The following is a 19,614-nucleotide window of genomic DNA, read 5'->3' as shown; positions in this document are numbered from 1 at the left end:
AATTAGACTTAAAAATATTACCTCAAAGATCCAATTGGATCACCTATTATATTTTATCAATAATTTTCAATCATTTTAAATTATAATAAGTAATAATAAAAAGTTTTTAATAACTAACTTTAACTAACCATGAAACTATAACTATAAGTATAATATAACTATATGAGAATTGGTTTTTTTTTTATATATATCTATCTATGCATGTATAAAAATAGTTTTTATTATGCATAGAAAATAGTAAAATAGGAAAACTCTCTAAAACTTCTACCTAGAATAACTAGTCTAACTACTGTTTTTAAAAGATAAACATACTTCATTATACAATTTTATTATACCAAGTAATTAATGTATCTGTTATAGACCGTAAACCCATAATATGAAGCGATATTTCTATGATTATTTTTGTCTGTCATTTCAATGATTGATACAAGGTAATAGTCCTGGAACTCATAACACTTTTTCGGTCTGTCAGTCGCCGTCCTACATTAATAATTCATTTATTCGCATCATGTATGGGGTTTATTGGAGTCTTTTCTTTGGTAACGATACACTACTTTAATTATAGAATTGTATGGATGCATATATAATTGTATGGATTGGATATATGACTTAGATTGAAAATTTAATATTATTGTCTCACAAATTTAAATAAATAATTATGATAATTTACATTTGAAAAATAATATTTGTGTAATTTGATTTTTTATTTTCACAATTTTTAATGCACTAAGTTTAATTAATTAGTGTTTTTCAATAATTTTAATTTGACATTTACTATGACATTAACATGTAAAGAATTGCAAATTAGTCGTAACAGCCTCCTTTAACGACAAAATGTTGGCGTCGGGGCCGAGAAGACCGCAACATTTTTGAAGACTTGATATTATAAACTTAAGTACTTAGGCTCTTAGGCACTTAAGCAAAAATGTGCTATGAGCTTCAGAGGTATCAACTTAGTAATTGAGAAAAATAAGATTTTATGGTGTATTAATTTTTGTATTTCGATGCTCTTCGATGTCATTTCATTTTTTAACACTTTTTTATCAAAACTTTATACACATAATGCAAGCTACGGCAAAAACCCCGCTTTTCTTATTACGAAACTTCCAACTTGGCGTTAGTCTTACAACTACCGCCAATGGCAGGCAAAAATAATCAGAAGTATTACATCATTATGAGCTTAGGGTCTATTAGATATAAATATTTATATTGGTCTGTAATCGTACAGGATACTTTAAAATACTTTTAAGTTGTTGGTGATATTTATCTAATTTAGATAAATTTCAGGAAATGTTTACTCCATTAAGATAAATTTATTCGTCTTTAAAAATAAAATTGCTAATGACATGTCGCGTAGAATATACTTTTTTAGTAATAAATTTTATTCATCAATTGATGGTGAAAATATATTTCAAAGCAGTTATGAGGAAATAATTTTACAGATTACAAGACTATGTCGATTTTCACTTTGGAATTATATATTATACATATAAATAAACTTTAAACTTTAAAGTTTCTTCTATATGTCCTGTCAATTTTAAACATATTTTCCTAAAATGTATAAATTTAAGGAAAAATGATGTTCACTCTTTCCTACTCAAAATAGAATTAGAATGTACCTAAAATAAAATTCGTATAAGTGAATAAAGTGTCGTTTCACCAATACGGATATCGTTATCTATTATATGGGAATAATTTCACCTTTAATCTTTTCTTCGATTACGAATTACGGCCGTCTTCATTCGTATAACGTTTACACACTTTAATGAACTTATCATTCTTTTGTAAAATTAACGGGCGAAGATCATAATTCCAAATTCATCTTGAAGTCTCCAGTAACAATTCTAAATTCGTCTTGTAGTCTCCAATAATACGATTTTACAAACCAAAATTCATAACAAATTATTTAAAACCTTTGAATTATGTCAGTTAGAAAAAAGCTTCGGTTTTCAATTAGCAGTTTACGAAATTATGTAAACACGATCAGTTAAGCATGGCTAAAGGTTTAGTTGATGAAAAATATAGCTAAAAATGTAAGCATGTGTATAGTCACCGCTAGAAAAATTGAACCATTCATTTCAAATAATTCATACATGTTTACGTTCAAAAAATCGAAACATATGAAATTTTTTATAAAACTTTCTATTTTTCTAATCAACCAAATTTCAATTTAATATATTCCGACACCAAAACGCTATATGATGCTCCGATATGATTCCTTACCTAAATACAGATATAAATTCCTTATCAGAAATTTCTTAGTATGATTCCTTATCAGGAAATACAATCTTCATAAAAATTCCACCATAAGTGAAAATTTCAAATTGATCGAATTTGTTCGGAATCTAGGTACCGTAAAAAGACAATTCAACGCACATGTATATATTTTTTTTTTAATTTCCTTTGCATTTCGAAACGTAAATATGTTTTTTGTTTATCTGGAACAAAAAAAAGCTTCTTCTAAAAGCTCCACAAGGACCATGGAACATTTTTTTATTCAATTTTCATACCTATACGCGTATATAAAACATATAAAGTGAAAATAAATATATGTGTTATATACAATACAATTTATTATAACAGATTTTAATTCGATATTGGTTGTAAAAATATATATAAAACCTCATACCATCATTATATGCTCGCACTTGACTACATAGGAGTAGGTGATGAGGAACATGTACTATATGTTCTATTGATAGAGCTAGATATGGTGTACAGTGTACAGTTAGCTCTAGCTGTGTATGTGTGTGTGTGTGCTCCTCATATGTTCAAGCTCAACTCAGAGCTAGCTTGTTGTAATATTGCATAACACATGCAGAGAAGAGTGTAGTACCATGTATGAAAAATTATTATTATAATTATAACAATAAAAATAGCACTATAAACGTATTGATACAGTTATCGTTCAAAAATTTATGATTCGTAGTACAACATGTGTGGGCCATGGTACAGGAACATAATTTACCATGAATCCCACTTTATGTATCTTTAACTGTTAATTTTAATGTATAGGAAGGTACATGGTTTTTCATAACTAAGAGGAAAATAACTCTCATATTTAGTGCATATCTGTTGCAATAGAAAAGTTGTCCGACACATGTTTAAAACTGAAATATGGCTAAAGTCCCACCAAAGTCCGAAGCAGTGATTTCGGTAGAATAAATTTCAAAAAACACACTTGCCAATTTGTATAAATAAATAAAACAGTTAAAACAAAATTATTTGCTTTAAAACTACAAAAAATGAATCATTTATTTGAATTAACATGCGCATGAACCAGTCTCTCTTTTAGTTGCTTGCCTTCTAATAACGAACAGGCGTTAAATAAGCACATGGAGATTAAAAAAACATTGTAATTTACAAGAATGCTGTTCAAATGTTTGAATGAACTACAGTCTAATAGAAATAGACCAATAATTTAATGATTTAGTTATTCCATAGATCGTTGCTGTCTTTAACCCCCGAACAAAAACAAAGGGGTGTCAAAAGTTTAACCGCTATGTGTGTTTGTTCATTTGCCTGTCTGCCTGTGGCATCGTAGCTCCTAAATGGATGAACTAATTTTGATTATCTTTATTACCTTTGAAAGATAATTTAATTGAGAATGTTCTCTTAGCTATGTTTCAAGTTTAGAGTTTCGTACTCAAACGAACTAAAAAATAAGCCATGATCCTTAAAATCGGTTTTATTTGGAGAAGGCTTTAATAAAAATGTTTCAAGTGCAAGTTTTGGGTTCCATGTCCGCAGAATTTGTCTTGGGGGTTTTTTAAATTTTATAAATTTCACTTGTTAAAGATTTAAGCCTGCTTATGAATGGCATATTAATTGTTTGACGTCATTAGTGCTTTTACTACTAGATTGATTCAAAGTATATTGTATCCAAGGTACTACATATTACCCTGTAGTACTATATATATATAATATAAAGTTTGTTAGTGTCTACTCATCAAAAGTACATATATATTCATAGACACGTTTAATAATAGTACAGTATAGTAAGTATCTAAATAGTGAACGAATATTATTATGATTATGATTATTATTATTATATTATTCAGTGTATATGTAGTATAATGTAGTGGAGAATAGATATATAGACGAAGATACTAGTACCTACCTTCAACTACACCGACCTAAACCTAAACTCTAAAACCATATCATAATTATTATTATTATTATACAGAGCGGAATCATCATGTCTTTAAGATGTTCAATTGGGTAAACTAAAAGTAAATTTTTTTTTAAAAAACACGCTTTTGCTAATAATTAAGGATGTATGAGCATGACAACAATGTTTGATTTAAAAGCTCAAAATTTGTTTGTAGGTAGTCTTTTACTCAAAGAATATGTGGTTAAAATTTCAGCATAAGTAACCGAACAAATTTTTAAGAAAAAAGTCATTAAAAATCGATATAAAATAGCTCTTATGGAGGAATCTCAAAAAACGACATATTTTGGAAGTTTTTGATAATTTTCATTTGGAATGAATGAAAACAAATTTTAAAAAAAACTTTTTAATAGAAAGTAAACATATTAGCAATGAATTAGAAAAGAAAAAAACTAAGTGTCACTGTCCATATAAGGGATGTAAGAGCAGGGTAGATTAAGGATTGAAATTATTTTTATCTTATTTTCAACTTTGATGATGAATTTTGTTATAACTTCATGAATGTAGACGAAAAATAAGAATAAAATTTTTCGATATGTGTCTTGGTTTTCGAAATATCGAAAGCTAAATAATTAAACAAAATTTTCAATTTTCGATATTTTGAAAATTAAGCCAGATATCGAAAAATTTTATTCTTACTTTTCGTCTTATATCGTCAAATAATAATATAAATTTATCATCAAAATTGAAAATATCTATTTTTAAATTTGTGCCCCCACTACCATGCTCATACATCCTTAAAAGATAATTTCTTTAAATTCAATCATTTTATCAAAAAAAAAGTTGCGGTGTAAATTTCAATTATTGTAAATATTTTATAAACAGATCTTAAAAACCACCCCACGCTTTTCTATGATAAAATGATTTTTTTGAATTTAAAGAAATTATTTTCTAACTTTTAGTTCAGCTAGTTAGCGTGTTATTTAGTTTTTTTAATCTATTATTTACTGTGTGTTTTTCAGTTTCATCAAAAATTCTGTATAAATATGGTGGGAGCGCAAATAAATATATATATTTTAATGTATGGAACTCTTAGAAATACTTCTTTAGAAAAACCTTAGTGTCCTTACATCAGAAACACAAATCAGTACTCTATTGACCTGAGTTAGATGTATACCGTGGAACAGAAAGGGTCTTTGTAATATGATTAATACATTTCTTTCTTTTGGCGAGTCTACCAAACTTCTACGCTTTCAAATGGGCATGATAACGTCATATTTAAGCTATCGGTCTGAAAAGACACAGAGCGCCCTTTCTGTCCCACAGTTTAATGCCAAATGCACCAATTTTCACATGCTAAAGAAAATTGTTTTTCCCAAGATGGACACCCTATTTTTAATGATACGATCAACACTAAAATACAAACTACAATATTCACACCTACTTGGTATCCAAATCCATTTCCACATACACACACACTTCCACACAGTACCACACTAGCTGGCTGCTTCAGCTTCACTTCATCTCATTTCGTTTCAAATATCTGCATAATATTATATAAAATTTTCATATTAAAATTTCATATATGAATGTGTGTATTAGCGAATTTCCGAAGCAAATTGAGCTATTGCTTTTGAACCGATGATGGGATTTCGAAAAAATTTCTGACAAAAATATTCAAAAATGACCATCTGTAAACTCTCTAGCGGTCGCAATTTAAGTTCGATTTTAATAAAATTTATTATCAAGCAGGGTTTTGTTATTTGAAAGGTCAAGTTCGTTAATGAGAAAAATCGACACATAAACAAGAACAAAAGTACAAAATTTTGAAGTATTCTTGTGATTTTTTCTTTAGGCGCTTAGTTTTCGAAATAAGAAGTCTTGAAAAATTAAAATTGTAATATTCGATTTTAAGAAAAATGTGTTATTTTTTCAACCTCTCAGGAAATTCGCTTAGTTAACGCAGCTCTGGCGTTACGAATTTTTGTATTGTTGTAAAGGATATAAGATAACTAAGCATATGTGTGTATTGTACTTGTAATGTGTGTGACAAAGATAAGAGTGTTTTTTAGGAAGGTTTGCTGCTTGTGTATGCATACTGTTGTAGTACGTTCCTCTGTTCTTTTATCCAATTATTTTGAAAACTTTTTAGGTGTAGATATCACAAGGTACCCCTATCTACCGATCTATCTATGTGTGTATATATTTTCGAAAATATATAGGTATTTTAGTATATTATAAACATTTATATTCGAAGTTCGAAATTCGGATTATAGAGATGTTGTACCTACAACAATAAACCTTGAATTATTCTGTAGTTTCTCGGTCAATATAAATATTTACTATACAGTATTTATATTGAAATGAGGATTTTTATAATCAAAATGCAGGCTGAAGACTGAATGTCAATGTGGTTTTGTTTTCAAATAAACTACCAAAAACAAAATTATTCTGTTTGTCGGTTTATAAGCTGGTCATTGTCTCTTATTATATAAATCAGTATTATGCTTGAGTAACAAACATCTCCGAAATTTTTCGGATTTATAGTCTATTTGATTATTAATATATTCAATATATTAACTTGATCTTACCTCAAAATATGTCGATTACACAAATCATGAAAAATTGATTAACAGATTTCCAACACAATCTGAATTCAATTTTAAAAGAATAAAGCTTAAATTATTACATCGAAGTTTGTTTTAATTTTGAATATCATAGAATTATATTGAAACTAACATTTGTTTTTATTTTCAGATAAAATAAGGAAGTAAAGACAAAATCAAGATAATGGCTTTCTTCTTCAAAATTTCCAAGAAGGTACCATCGAACTGACTCTATTGAGGTAAGTTATATTTCATATATAGTTTCATTTTCCCAAGTTCTAACAGAATCCAGCCTCAAAAGAGACGTAAGTGATTATTTTGGGATCGTCCTTAATGTAGTCTAAACAGTTTATTTTGCTATTATTAGACCGATGATAATTTTGTCAGAGAGATATTTTGAGTAGTAATTTTGGTCTAAGAGCCATTCGCTGAAGTTTTACGGCTTTCTAACGTGAGTGACTCGATAAATACCATCAAAGACCTCTGTCAGCCACTAGCACTTAAACTATTTTTCTCAAAATAGTCTTATTTAGTCGAGAAACCAATATCGTCTATATTGAACCTATATTGTCTACCCATTATCAAATGTCAGAGAGATATTTTGAGTAGTAATTTTGGTCTAAGAGCCATTCGCTGAAGTTTTACGGCTTTCTAACGTGAGTGACTCGATAAATACCATCAAAGACGTCTGTCACCCACTAGCACTTAAACTATTTTTCTCAAAATAGTCTTATTTAGTCGAGAAACCAATATCGTCTATATTCAACCTATATTGTCTACCCATTATCAAATTACACCAAATTTCCGACTCTTTTCGATATAAAATATTATAAAAACACTTTGTTACTTACCACCAATCCATTTAACTAGTACATAGCTCCACACAGATAGAATATATTGTTTAAACGTACATGTTAAAATGTAACAACTATAGCTCTAACTCTAAAAACAGCACCCTACCTTTACCAACACTTTTATATATACCGTGTGTGTTTGAAGCATCTTGGGATAGAATTATGTCTGTAGTATGACTGAATACAGAATACATTCGTTTAGTAATGCATCTAAAAGAGAGGTATTATTAATGTATTGTAAGCAGAGAGTTGTATGCAGAGAGTGGGAGATTTGTTGCATATGATTGACGAACTTACTAGTTATCTGTAACTAAATAACTCCCACCTCCAAGTGTCTTCCAAGTAATTCAATGTATGTATATAATACCTCTCTTTTAGATGCATTACTAAACGAATGTATTCTGTATTCAGTCATACTACAGACATAATTCTATCCCTAGATGCTTCAAACACACACGGTATATATACCATCAACCTAAAATTACATTGCGTGTTAAATCTATACCACTGGTACGATAGTAGGTACTCTTGTTAAGTAAATACATTGAAATTATTATTTGAAACTATTATCTGAGTTAACCATTTTATAAATTTAATATTTAATTCAATATATACATACATACACGTATATATAAATATATTATTATATTATGTTTTGTGAAACCTGTTGAAAATGCAGTCAAAATTAGTTCTAACGACAAAATGGAAAAGTCCCCACTGAATCTTGATATAAAGGCACATCAGAATATATCGGATATAACAACATCACGATCAGTATCCATTGGAATTATAAGTCTACATATCTGAATACTTTTTTGAACTTTTAACTTTATTTTAACGATCAACATGTGTACACATTTGGGACCATCCATTAATTACGTCACACTTTAAGGAGAAGGGGAGTCAACAAAATTTAGCATTGTGTGACAAGTGATAGGGGGGCCGAAAGAAAATTCAGTGTCAAGCTTTAGTCTGTCGATATTTTAATTGGATTTTCGTAAATTATGGTTAAAAATGACCTTAAAACATGATTTTTACCAAGATCGGGCAAAACTATTTTTTTTCGATTTACGGGATTTTTTCAAAGGGGTACCCCTTAAAAAATTGCAAAAAAAACCGAAAAACATTTTTTGACAGCGAAATCGTTGAAAATCATTTTCCTGGGCTATTTGGACCCAAAGAAAACGAAAATTCAGGCGAAAATATTGCCAGGCTTTTAGTTTTTAAAATATGTTGTGTTTAATCCTACCGATTTACGTCAGTTGGAATTCGGCTACATATATAGTTAATTATTTTGAAAACCGTAATTCAGGTCAAAATTTAAATTGGATTTTCGTAAATTATGGCTAAAAATGGCCTTAAAACATGATTTTTACCAAGATCGGACAAAACTATTTTTTTTCGATTTTTGGGATTTTTTCAAAGGGGTACCCCTTAAAAAATTTCGAAAAAACCGAAAAACATTTTTTGGCATTGAAATCGTTGAAAATCATTTTCCTGGGCTGTTTTAACCCAAAGAAAACGAAAATTCAGTCGAAAATACTGCCAGGCTTTTAATTTTTAAAATATATCGTATTTAAGCACACCGATTTGCGTCAGTTGGGATCCGGCTTTATAAATAGTTAATAATTTTGAAAACCATAATTCAGGTCAATATTTAAATTGGATTTTCATAAATTATGGGTAAAAAGGACCTTAAAACATGATTTCATAAAAACTCGCCATTCTATTTCGTGTTTTGTCATGCCTTGCTAAATCTTTATTTAATCAAAAGTCTTCAAAAATTTGATTTTAAGATATAACCTGGTCATTCATTGAACAAAGGACACCGAATAGTGATTTTACGGATAGATTATAAATTATCCTTCTGATATATTTTATTTATAAACATATTTGTTTAGATATCACGAAACCTACAAATATCCTTTAAATCCTAAAAATATTTTAAACCCTTTTCCCAATATAAATAATAATGACACCTTACATGCGGTTCATATTTTATAAAACAGAAAATTTTAAATTTATTGTTAAACTAAATATATTTTTTCATCATGTTAAAAGTTTATCAAATACCAATTTGTAAGGTTAGACTTATACAATAAATATGCAGTTAGTTTACTGGTGTGTTTAACAAGTTGCATAATATTCTTAAAAATAACTTTGTAATAATATCAGTTTTTATTACTTTTTAAAGCTTTTTTTTTATCATGATATATTGCACAAGGAAATATATCCCTTTTTCTTAACTTAAAATGTATTGTAAGCATTTTATTGTTTTCTTGCGAGACCACTCCCCCATATTTAAAGTGAAATTCCTGTTCAAATATGTTTAATGTAATAAAAAGCTTTATATAATTTTTAACATTTAATCAAACTTAATAGAGACAGGTATGGATTGACATATTAGGCCACTTGGGTCATGGCCCTAGGCGGAAAATTGATTGTCAATGTCAAAATATGTTTGCTGCACGTGAATTTTATCTTAGAAATGGCGAAAAATGTTGAAGGTGTTGGAAAATTTATACTTTCGAATATCACAGACATATTCTTAACCAAACGTATAATTTTTAAATCCTGATTCATACACTTTCTGAAATAATGACGAATTCTTAAGCATTTAGCATCGATAAAAAAGATTTGCTAGGAATTTTTCTCATTAGTTAAAATTGTATATGTATTCAGAACTAACCGAAGAAACTTAGGGTGGCATTTTTTGCCATTGGCGAGTTTTTCGACCAATCTATCGATATCTACATATATCAAAATTATTGACATATGTCAAAACAATGTATTGTACCTATGTATTCCTTGAGGCAAGCAATCCTCAAACAGATCTCTGATCTCTGTTAAAGTCTCCACAGTATATTAAGCCAGAACAAGCTATTAACATTGATATTGACAGCTACTAAGACCAATAGAAGCTCTTTCTTTCAATTACTTTAAAATCATTTACCATAAAACTTTCTTATTTAAAATGGAGTTTAAAACATTTTTAACACCCGAACTAAAAAAAAACGGGGTGTTATAAGTTTGACCGCTATGTGTTTGTGTCTGTCTGTCTGCCTGTCTGCCTGATGCATCGTAGCGCTAAAACGGAAGAACCGATTTTGAATTATTTTGTTTTGTTTGAAAGGTAATTAAATGGCGAGTGTTCTTAGTTTTTAGCTATGTTTCAAGTACGATTATAGAGTTCCGTACTCGAAAAAACTAAAAAATTAGCGATGATCTTCAAAAGCTCAGTTTGGAAAAAGCTTTAAGGAAAAAGGTAATTTAGTAGAGAGTGTTCTTAGATATGTTTGAAGTGCGAGCTTAACGTTCCTTTCCCGAAAAATTGTCAGTGGGTTTTTAAATTTTGTAAATTTTATTTGTGAATTATGCAATGCTATCGAAACTCATTTAATCCAAAGCTTTTATTTTTTTTCACACTCCCTTCCCTTTCTAAATTGTTCCCAAATATAAATCCACTTTAACAATCAAAATTTATGATAATATATATTATTTGTTGAAAGTAAATTCGTTTGGGTAAATGTGATGATAACATAAATATATATATATATAAAAAAACAAGTGAAAACAAACAATTGACTGAGTTAATTGTTAAAATACCATGTATAGACAGTGTTGATTACTCTGTCACATTACACATACATACATGTCACACATATATAACTGATATACCCATTTCATACATACTATACAATTTGTGCATTATTTGCGCTCTCACGGGTAAACAGTGATGTTTACAAAGAAATATTTCAAACAAAAGTTGTTTATTTTTTTATAAGGAACATTTTTTACCTTTAAACTTTTGACCTATGTTGCTCGTTTGCGAACTCGATTTCACTTTTTACGTCCTAAGCACGCTATACAAATTTCAGTTTTGAGTAATCGCGATGACAGACAGACAGACAGACAACCGGAAATGGACTATTGTTCATAGTATCAATATTTTTAAGCGTTACAAACTTAGGACTAAACTTAGTATACCTTGGTATATTTCATATATACATGGTATAAAAAATAATTGCCTACAAGTTTTATACGTTCATAGGTACGTACCTACGTTGATTTTCCTATCCCATTTTCATTTTATTTTCATAAATATAAATAAAAAATTTAAATAAAATCCAACAACATTTTAATTACATGTAGTTAATTGTGTGTTATAATTACACACAAACACCAACCCAACACATAATATTATATAGTAGGTACTCTCTACAGTCTACACAATTCTACCTTCTACCTTCTACCTTCTACCTTCTAGGTTATGTTATCATCATCACTGTGTTATGTTCAGTTTTCATCATCATCATATCATGATATGATTTCAATCTACTCAAAGAGCCAGTATTAGTAGTTGCTATCGATAAGATAGGCGTTATTTACCTGTCTTGGTTAGATTGAAGTGCCTGGAAAAACATCGATTGGCTTCTCTGATACCTTCGCCTTGAAGTTATAACTCGCTTGTAGCAAAGCCCATTGCTTCCCCAATGCTATTTAACGAATGCTCTGTCGTTTCTTCTTCCCGTCACATTCCCCCCCCCCCCCAAAAGTTGTCATTGGTGGCTTTTTTTAAAGATTAATTCCGAGAGCACAGTTTTCTGGGATATTCATACCCAAATATAACCAATTATAGATGGAAAATGGATTTTTGAATCAATTAAACTTCTTGAGGACGTTCCCAAAAAATAACGTTTAACATTTTCATTAACTTTGTGTGTAAGACTGACTATCTTTTTTTTCTTACATGATGTAAAACTATTGCGTAATCAATACTGTCAACACAATTTTCGTCCAATTTTCCCAAGTTCTAACAGAATCCACACACAAAATTTGAAACTTAGGTCTCAAATATTTTCATAAAGCCATGGGTCTGAGAAAGTACACAAGTTTTAGCAGCCTTCGAAGTAGGAAATCCCGGCTTTTGGTATATGATGATATGATTTCATCCATGTATGCGTTGTGTGTATACACAGAGCACTTTACTCTGTATGGCTCATAGGCTCATGACTGCTCCTGTGTCTCTATTTCAGATTAAATTGTGTTTATGTATTTTAAAACAATATTCGTGTAATATTATCATAGTTATAGAGCAAATATTATTCATTTGGACAAAACAAATCTGATAAGACGTCATGGGCGGATTATCTTACACGAGACAAGTTAAGTTTTCTAATAGATTATCATTTAAAGTGAATTTGATTTGCATTCTAATCGATAGTCTATTCAGCTAAATCAAAATTTAATTATAATAAGAACAAATAAAATTGAATCCAAAATAAAGTTTATATTTCATTATAAAGTTAGACTAATTTTGAACCTAAGGAAAACGAGACATTCAGCTAAAATCCGTGGTATTTCAGCTTGACTTTTAACCATAAAGTAAACAGTAAATATCCCACGATATAAATACATGAACTGTACTCATACACCTACATTCAAAACACATCATAGAACCTTTTTAAAATTGTGTGTTTACGATCATTTGAACAGATTCACAACGAAAATTAAATAATTATTTTTTAATGATGAATATTTTACATTTTTTTTAAATAAATAAATCTAATCTTTTTTCTCGGGATTCCGTAGCAAGGGATGTAACTATCCACTTTACTAGGTATTTTAAAAAAGTGCTTTTATGGTTGGCACAATTTTTCCCTTTTATGGTTGAAAGCAATTACTTGTGCATAGATTGGTTGATGAATTAGTTATTTACGATACAAGTGGGCCATTTTTAACGTACCCATGCGAAATCTGTAAAACGAATTTTGCGTATTAGAAACTGGGCAATCCGTATACGTATATCGTACAAAACTTTATTCTAAGCTTTAAAATATATAAAATAAGCAGTGTTTTAAAATATTTCGCGAGTTATTGAGAAAACTAGATCATTAAAAATTAGTCTACAGTACAGAGGGGAGTATGGCTTCGAATAACACTCGTGAAACTTCGTAAGTGGCTTCATTTCAGTGTAACCTAAAACGTTTACATTTACGAAAACTTTGAAAATGGGGCGTTTTCAATGTGGTAAACACAAAACAGAAAGCATGTCAATTAAACGACCTATTGAAAAATCTGAACAACCATTTGCTGTTTTCTTGAATTCAAGATAACTGAATATCATAAGAGAAAATAATTAGGGTCTAAAAAAATATTGGGCCGTTTGGCGTGACCTCTACCCCCAACATGTCGGAAAAACAAGGGTATGAAAATTTAACAACAACCGGCAAATTTTTACAGAAATGTTTAATAAATATTAGTAAAATTGAAAGCGCATACTGGCCTACAAATTTCATGGGCCGTTTTCTCAGACCTACGCTTTTTCAGAAACTTCTTAAATTAAAAGGGGAACTTAATAAAAGCAATCCCTCAAAATCCAAAATAGATTTTCAAACAACAAATTTCAATTATTTAGAAAAACGTGATAAATTTTTTTTTTAGAAAATTATCCCGGACAACATCTGGCATTGCAGCTATAACTTTTCAATAAAATCATAATATCAATGATGGATATAATAATTATGATAATTTATAACGGTATAAATAAATATTAATTAGCACACCCAATTTTAAAGTTTATGGATTAATAAATTTACAATTTATTCGATATATTCAATAAATAGTTATGTTATGACTGACTGTGTTCTATCCTCTTGTCCTATAATATTGGTTTATATGTCATCCATAATTATATTATCATAAGCTGTCATTTACCAATAATATTTGATCAATTTTATTGATATTTCAACTAAATAATTACACTCATATCAAACATTTGTACAAAATTACAGGGTGATGCAGAAATTTGTATCTAAGTTGTGTCTTAAACAAACGATTCTCTTATAATTTATAGGAGATAATCAACATTTTATGAGCATTTTTGTCCTCTTAGTAATTTCAGATTTTCCTTGTTAATACTTTTTAGTTTGTCTCGATTCCTTTTTTTTGAAAAACAGGAAAATTTTTTGTTTGTTTTGCAATTGATCAAATAGTTTGTAAGATATTGACTGAAATTATTTCGAAATATATGACGCATCAATGGTTACATGGACCCGATTTTTATATTTTAGAAGTTCAAATTACTCTAGAAAAAGATTTTCATCGAAATTGGAGACAACAAAAAATTTCCCGGATTTTTTTGTAATTTTCTTAAGGGACTTACCCTTACTTATGGGAAAAAATCTAGAAAAACATTTTTGGATTCAGAATTCGGCGAAACTTGGTATATAGGGTAACTTTGATCCAATAGGTACAAAAATCACGTTCATTTTACGATTAGTCGAGTTGCGTTTGAGATATTGCCTAAAGCTCGGTAGCTTTTATTTCGGATCTTTGGAGAAAACTCAAAAAGTACCTACTCATGTATAATAATGAAGCGAATTTTTTTTCATAGACACGAAAATCTTGTCTAGTGGTAAACTTCCAGTTTGTGGGTGGTCATGCCGCCAAATCCGCACTTGAATAGAAATCAAAACAACTTGTATAAAAGTAGGTACTTGTTGCGAAAAACATGTTCTTGACATGATAGCAAGCAAATATATTCTGGTTTCAAGAAAATATTTACTTACTTTTCACTAATTTCACCATATTTCACAAGTATTTTATTTCACTGAGTACGACTTATATTAACTAACGAAAGTACACGAATAGGTACGAAAACTTCCGAAGTTAATATTTTTTTGCTTACACCTTTACTTTCGTGATGAGATAAATTCTCACAACATATCTGAAAGACTTGAAAAAAAGAAGGGGTAGAAAAAATATGAAAAATTCATAATTAAAAAATAGATAAAAAGCTAGAAAAAGTTTCAGCCACAAGTTATTTATATTTTAAATCAAGCGTGAGCAAAATACTCAGAAAGTGAGTGCTGACGCGTTAAGTGGTCAATTACCTAATAATTTTTTTCAATAAGTATTGAGATCGTTGACTCAATAAATATTTACTTGTTATAAGAACAGCCAAGTAAATTTCAATCCAGTAACTTCTTTATTGTGTTTAAAGTTTAAAGAGAGGACACTCTGTATATATTAATCCAAAAATAAAGAAAGATTACTTTCACAAGATAAATTTTAAAAAGAAATATATAAAATAATTTCCCAAACCAAAACCATAAACACAAAGAACCATAAACAACAACAACAATTTGTTAAGATATAATCTTTGGTTTGTTATAAACACACATAAAAATATAAACTATAGCACTTTTTTTTATTATTATTATTATTTTACATATTTTGTCTTATTTTGCATATTTCATCAAATGTATTTTACATGATTTTGCATATTTCATTTTATTTTGCATGAATTTGCATACACATTTTAAGTGTATGACTATGTGTGTGCGAGTGTGTGTTTGTATTCGATAGAATCAGAGTATAGATGCATGTTTATGTTTACAATTTTTATTTCAAGACGTAAAGAAAATTTGTAATTTTAAGGAAACTATTGAGAAAATATTAAGTTTCTGTTATGATAAGATTGTTCACACATGGATCCGGAAGTAGAGGAAAGGAAAATAATTAAAGATTAGAAGACCTTGATCCTTAAGTTTCAAGTTATTTATTACCCAAAACCAGTACAATCGTGTTGGTTGTTCCGGGGCAGTTCTCCGGCTCGAGTTATGATTGTTTAATAAGAACGTAGATGGATTCATTAAAAAAAACACTTTTCTAAATCACCAGAATACATCGTTACTAACTACTTGTTCTTTTTTAAATTTCTTCAGTGTTCAAATTAATCAGATTGCTTAGAAACGAAAATTTACTGTAAAAATTGCTGTACATTTCTCGTTTCTTTTGAAGTATCAAAAGTCTATCTATATAATGAGATTTTGTCCACTAAGATTAAATCGGATGGATAAAAGCTTCTAATGATTATTCATGATATGTAGATTGCAAACAAGTGAAATTTACAAAATTTAAAAAACCTCCGACAAATTTTTTGGCTACAGAACCCTAAACTCGCATTTGAAACATATCTAAGAACACTCTCCATAAAATTGCCTTTTTCCTTAAAACCTTTTCCAAACTGAGCTGATTTGGAAGATCATCGCCAATTTTTTTGGGTACGAAACCCTAAATTTCACTTGAAGCTAGGAACACTCTCCATTAAATTACCTTTCAAACAAAGCCAAAAAAATCAAAATAGGTTCATCCGTTTAGGCGCTACGTTGCTTCAGTTCGGGGTTTAAAAAGACAAAATTATTTTTTTTTTTAAATAAGGATTATTATTATTTTTAGAACATAAATTCATTAAAATTAGGCATTCAATCACGTGACAACAAACACCAATCAGAAAATGTCACTTGAAAGACGCCATTCCAAACGATATTATGGTTGCTTGCATTTTAATAGAACGAAATTGGTTACTTGATTTATTGTCATACACATAAAAGATTGTTTACGTACAATTTCATACAACTTTTATATATAAAAATGATTGTTTGACAAGTCGTGATGTCATTCAAGACGCCATGACACTCTACCTTGTTTTCGAAGTAAGTAATTGGTTTTTGAAAATTCAAAATTAATAATGCAAATAGTTCTTTTTAAAATAATACTTTTTTGTTGTAAATCAGATATTAATGTAACGTATAAACCAATTTTTCAAATTTAGGACAAAAGCCTATTGCTACATATACTCTTCCGTAGCGTCACTGTGGCCTTTTTATAAACTCTTTGACTATTGAGTGTTCCAAAGCCTGCTGTTCATTTTTATTAAAGTTTTCCCTCTCTCCAGAAATTATATGAATTAGACACTTCCTCGCGTCTGTAGGCATGTGCCTAATTTGTCTCATGGATAATTCTCCTCATGTCCTTTCATTTTTGAAATACAAACACCTTTTATTTGTGAGCCCGTTACGTTGAGTTTACTATGTCCAGCAATCAAGTCACAATATCCTTATAGATTTCTCGATGCAGTTAGTACTTTCCTTGTTGTATTACATTGAATATTCATAATCAATGTTGAATATTATAGTTATTAAACAGACATAAAAATTGTCCTTTTTCACAGATAATTCAAATAAAAAATTCAACTGATAAAATCAATTAATTAGTGAGACTACATAAAAAAAAAGTTTTTCAATGCATGTCTCGAAAAAAAAAATTTCAATACAGTTTATTTTATTCCATAATACATAAAAATGTTTGAAATTACTCCGTTCTTTTCTCGATTTTATTATATGTATTAAAACTTCATACTACATTTTATACACAATGCAATTTAATAAAACAAAGATAACAAATATATGATTAAACAAAGATAGAATGGTTCATAGAAAGGGGGTACAACAGTACTATGTTGTGCTCTCTTATTGGTGCCACTGAGCATGACTGTGCTGAATGGAACCCATCATCGAACAGCAGTGGGGAGTGATGTTGAACTAACACTTTTAGCATCATCATTTCAAGTATAGACTTTTTAGACTCCGAGTGCTACGCGGTTCGATAAGTTTTATTTTATTTTTTTTGAGTCGGTCATTAACCAGATGTGATTTTTTTTTTGATAATTCTTTAAGTGTAGAAAAATGCCGGTTTTTTTTTTGTGATAACAAACTTTTAACACGAGAGGTCTTTTAGTTCAATTATCTCTTATCAATCAAATATTTGAATGAACATAAGACTGAAATAGTTTTGTGATAAGAAAATATTTCAAAACCGGATTATTTCAGAAGTGTTTTTTTTATAGATTTATTTTTAAGTTTAACACGTGTGATTCCCAAAAAAAAGCTTGCCGATATTAAGCAAATAAGGTAAATTTTTATTTATAAGTTTCTAAATATTCAAGTAATTTAAAATTATTGATATAGACGGGAATATAATGTACATCAGACGACATATGTCTGGGATGTTGATGTCAAGGGGGAGTGAAAAAAAAGTTTTATAAACTAATGGAATTGATTCTGAATTACTTTTATGTATTGTAAAGTGGTTTTCGAATGGAGTTATAAAGGTTATTTCACTACAATATCGAAATGTCTGACTTTTTCGAATGTATACCATTGCATGTACTTTTTATAGATTTTTTAGCTTGAAAAATGTCTAGTTTTCCTTGAAATATGAATATGATAATGGTTTTCGGAAAAAACTACCTTTTTTTCGTGGAAAACTAGTTAAAATTCTTTAGAAAATGTTCACATATGGTATTTTCTACATATGTATTGTTTCTAAATAATTGAAGCTTTTTTATTCGTAGTTTGATTACGTAGAAACAATGTCGAATTTCTACAAATAAGAAATTTGAAAATAAAAGCAAAGAGCTCATTTTCGAAACAGCTTTATTAGGCCTTTCTTTTCAAATAGTTAATTTTATTTTTATTTTTTCATGGAGTTATAAAAAGCTCATAAACGATTTTTAAGGTTTTTTTTATAAAGATTATTTGTTGGTTTATTATTATTGATTTAGTTGAAATGATCAATAATCAAATTGAATCGTTTTTTAGTTCAACTAATTTAAATTTTCTTTACTGCTTTTCGGATTTATGTATATTTTACAATTAAGTGTAATTTTTCTAAAATCCACAGTAATGAACCCGAGAAAAGCCTGTCTTATGCATTTTAGCACTAGTTAGATCGATTTCAACGAGATTTTATTTGAAAACTTGTTTAATTGGAATGATTCTTACATATTATTGAAAATTAATTTTTTATTTGAGGATTATCCACTGTAAGGATATCTAATGAATGATAAAATGGTTGAATGTTTGAAAGAGTAATTTTTCAAAATATTCATTTTCATATTTTTAAGTTTGAGATATTTTATTCAGGCCTATTCTCTGTTATAATAAGTTTTGATGCAAAAAGACATCTAACGACCATTGTCCGGAATTCCGCAGTGCGGTTTACGTGGCTGAAATCAGTTTTGAGAAATTTATTTATAGGCAATTTTATTACAGATATGATATACAAATTACATATTGAACAAAATCAAAATGTTAATTCTGTTTTTTTCCTAAGCTGTACATTTTCAGACCGGGAGTCTATTTTTCGTGATAAGTCACCAAAATAAGCTATAAAGTGGGGGGTATGAAGAACAGGC

At 29.0% G+C, this 19,614-nt stretch overlaps 1 long non-coding RNA gene across 1 annotated transcript in view; it reads left to right on the top strand.

Moving 5' to 3' along the window:
- The first annotated feature begins 18,206 nt into the window (after positions 1-18,206).
- The window catches only part of LOC123300014, a 70,556-nt gene continuing 69,148 nt past the window's right edge, over positions 18,207-19,614 (top strand). The window contains exon 1 of the long non-coding RNA XR_006535364.1: positions 18,207-18,328. This is a non-coding gene — a long non-coding RNA (uncharacterized LOC123300014). The remainder of the gene's footprint in view (positions 18,329-19,614) is intronic.

The sequence above is a fragment of the Chrysoperla carnea genome, chromosome 5 (genome assembly GCF_905475395.1).
Source record: "Chrysoperla carnea chromosome 5, inChrCarn1.1, whole genome shotgun sequence".
Lineage (NCBI taxonomy): Eukaryota > Metazoa > Arthropoda > Insecta > Neuroptera > Chrysopidae > Chrysoperla > Chrysoperla carnea.
Note: the sequence above shows the minus strand (reverse complement) of the source record. Positions and strands in the feature narration are given on the sequence as shown.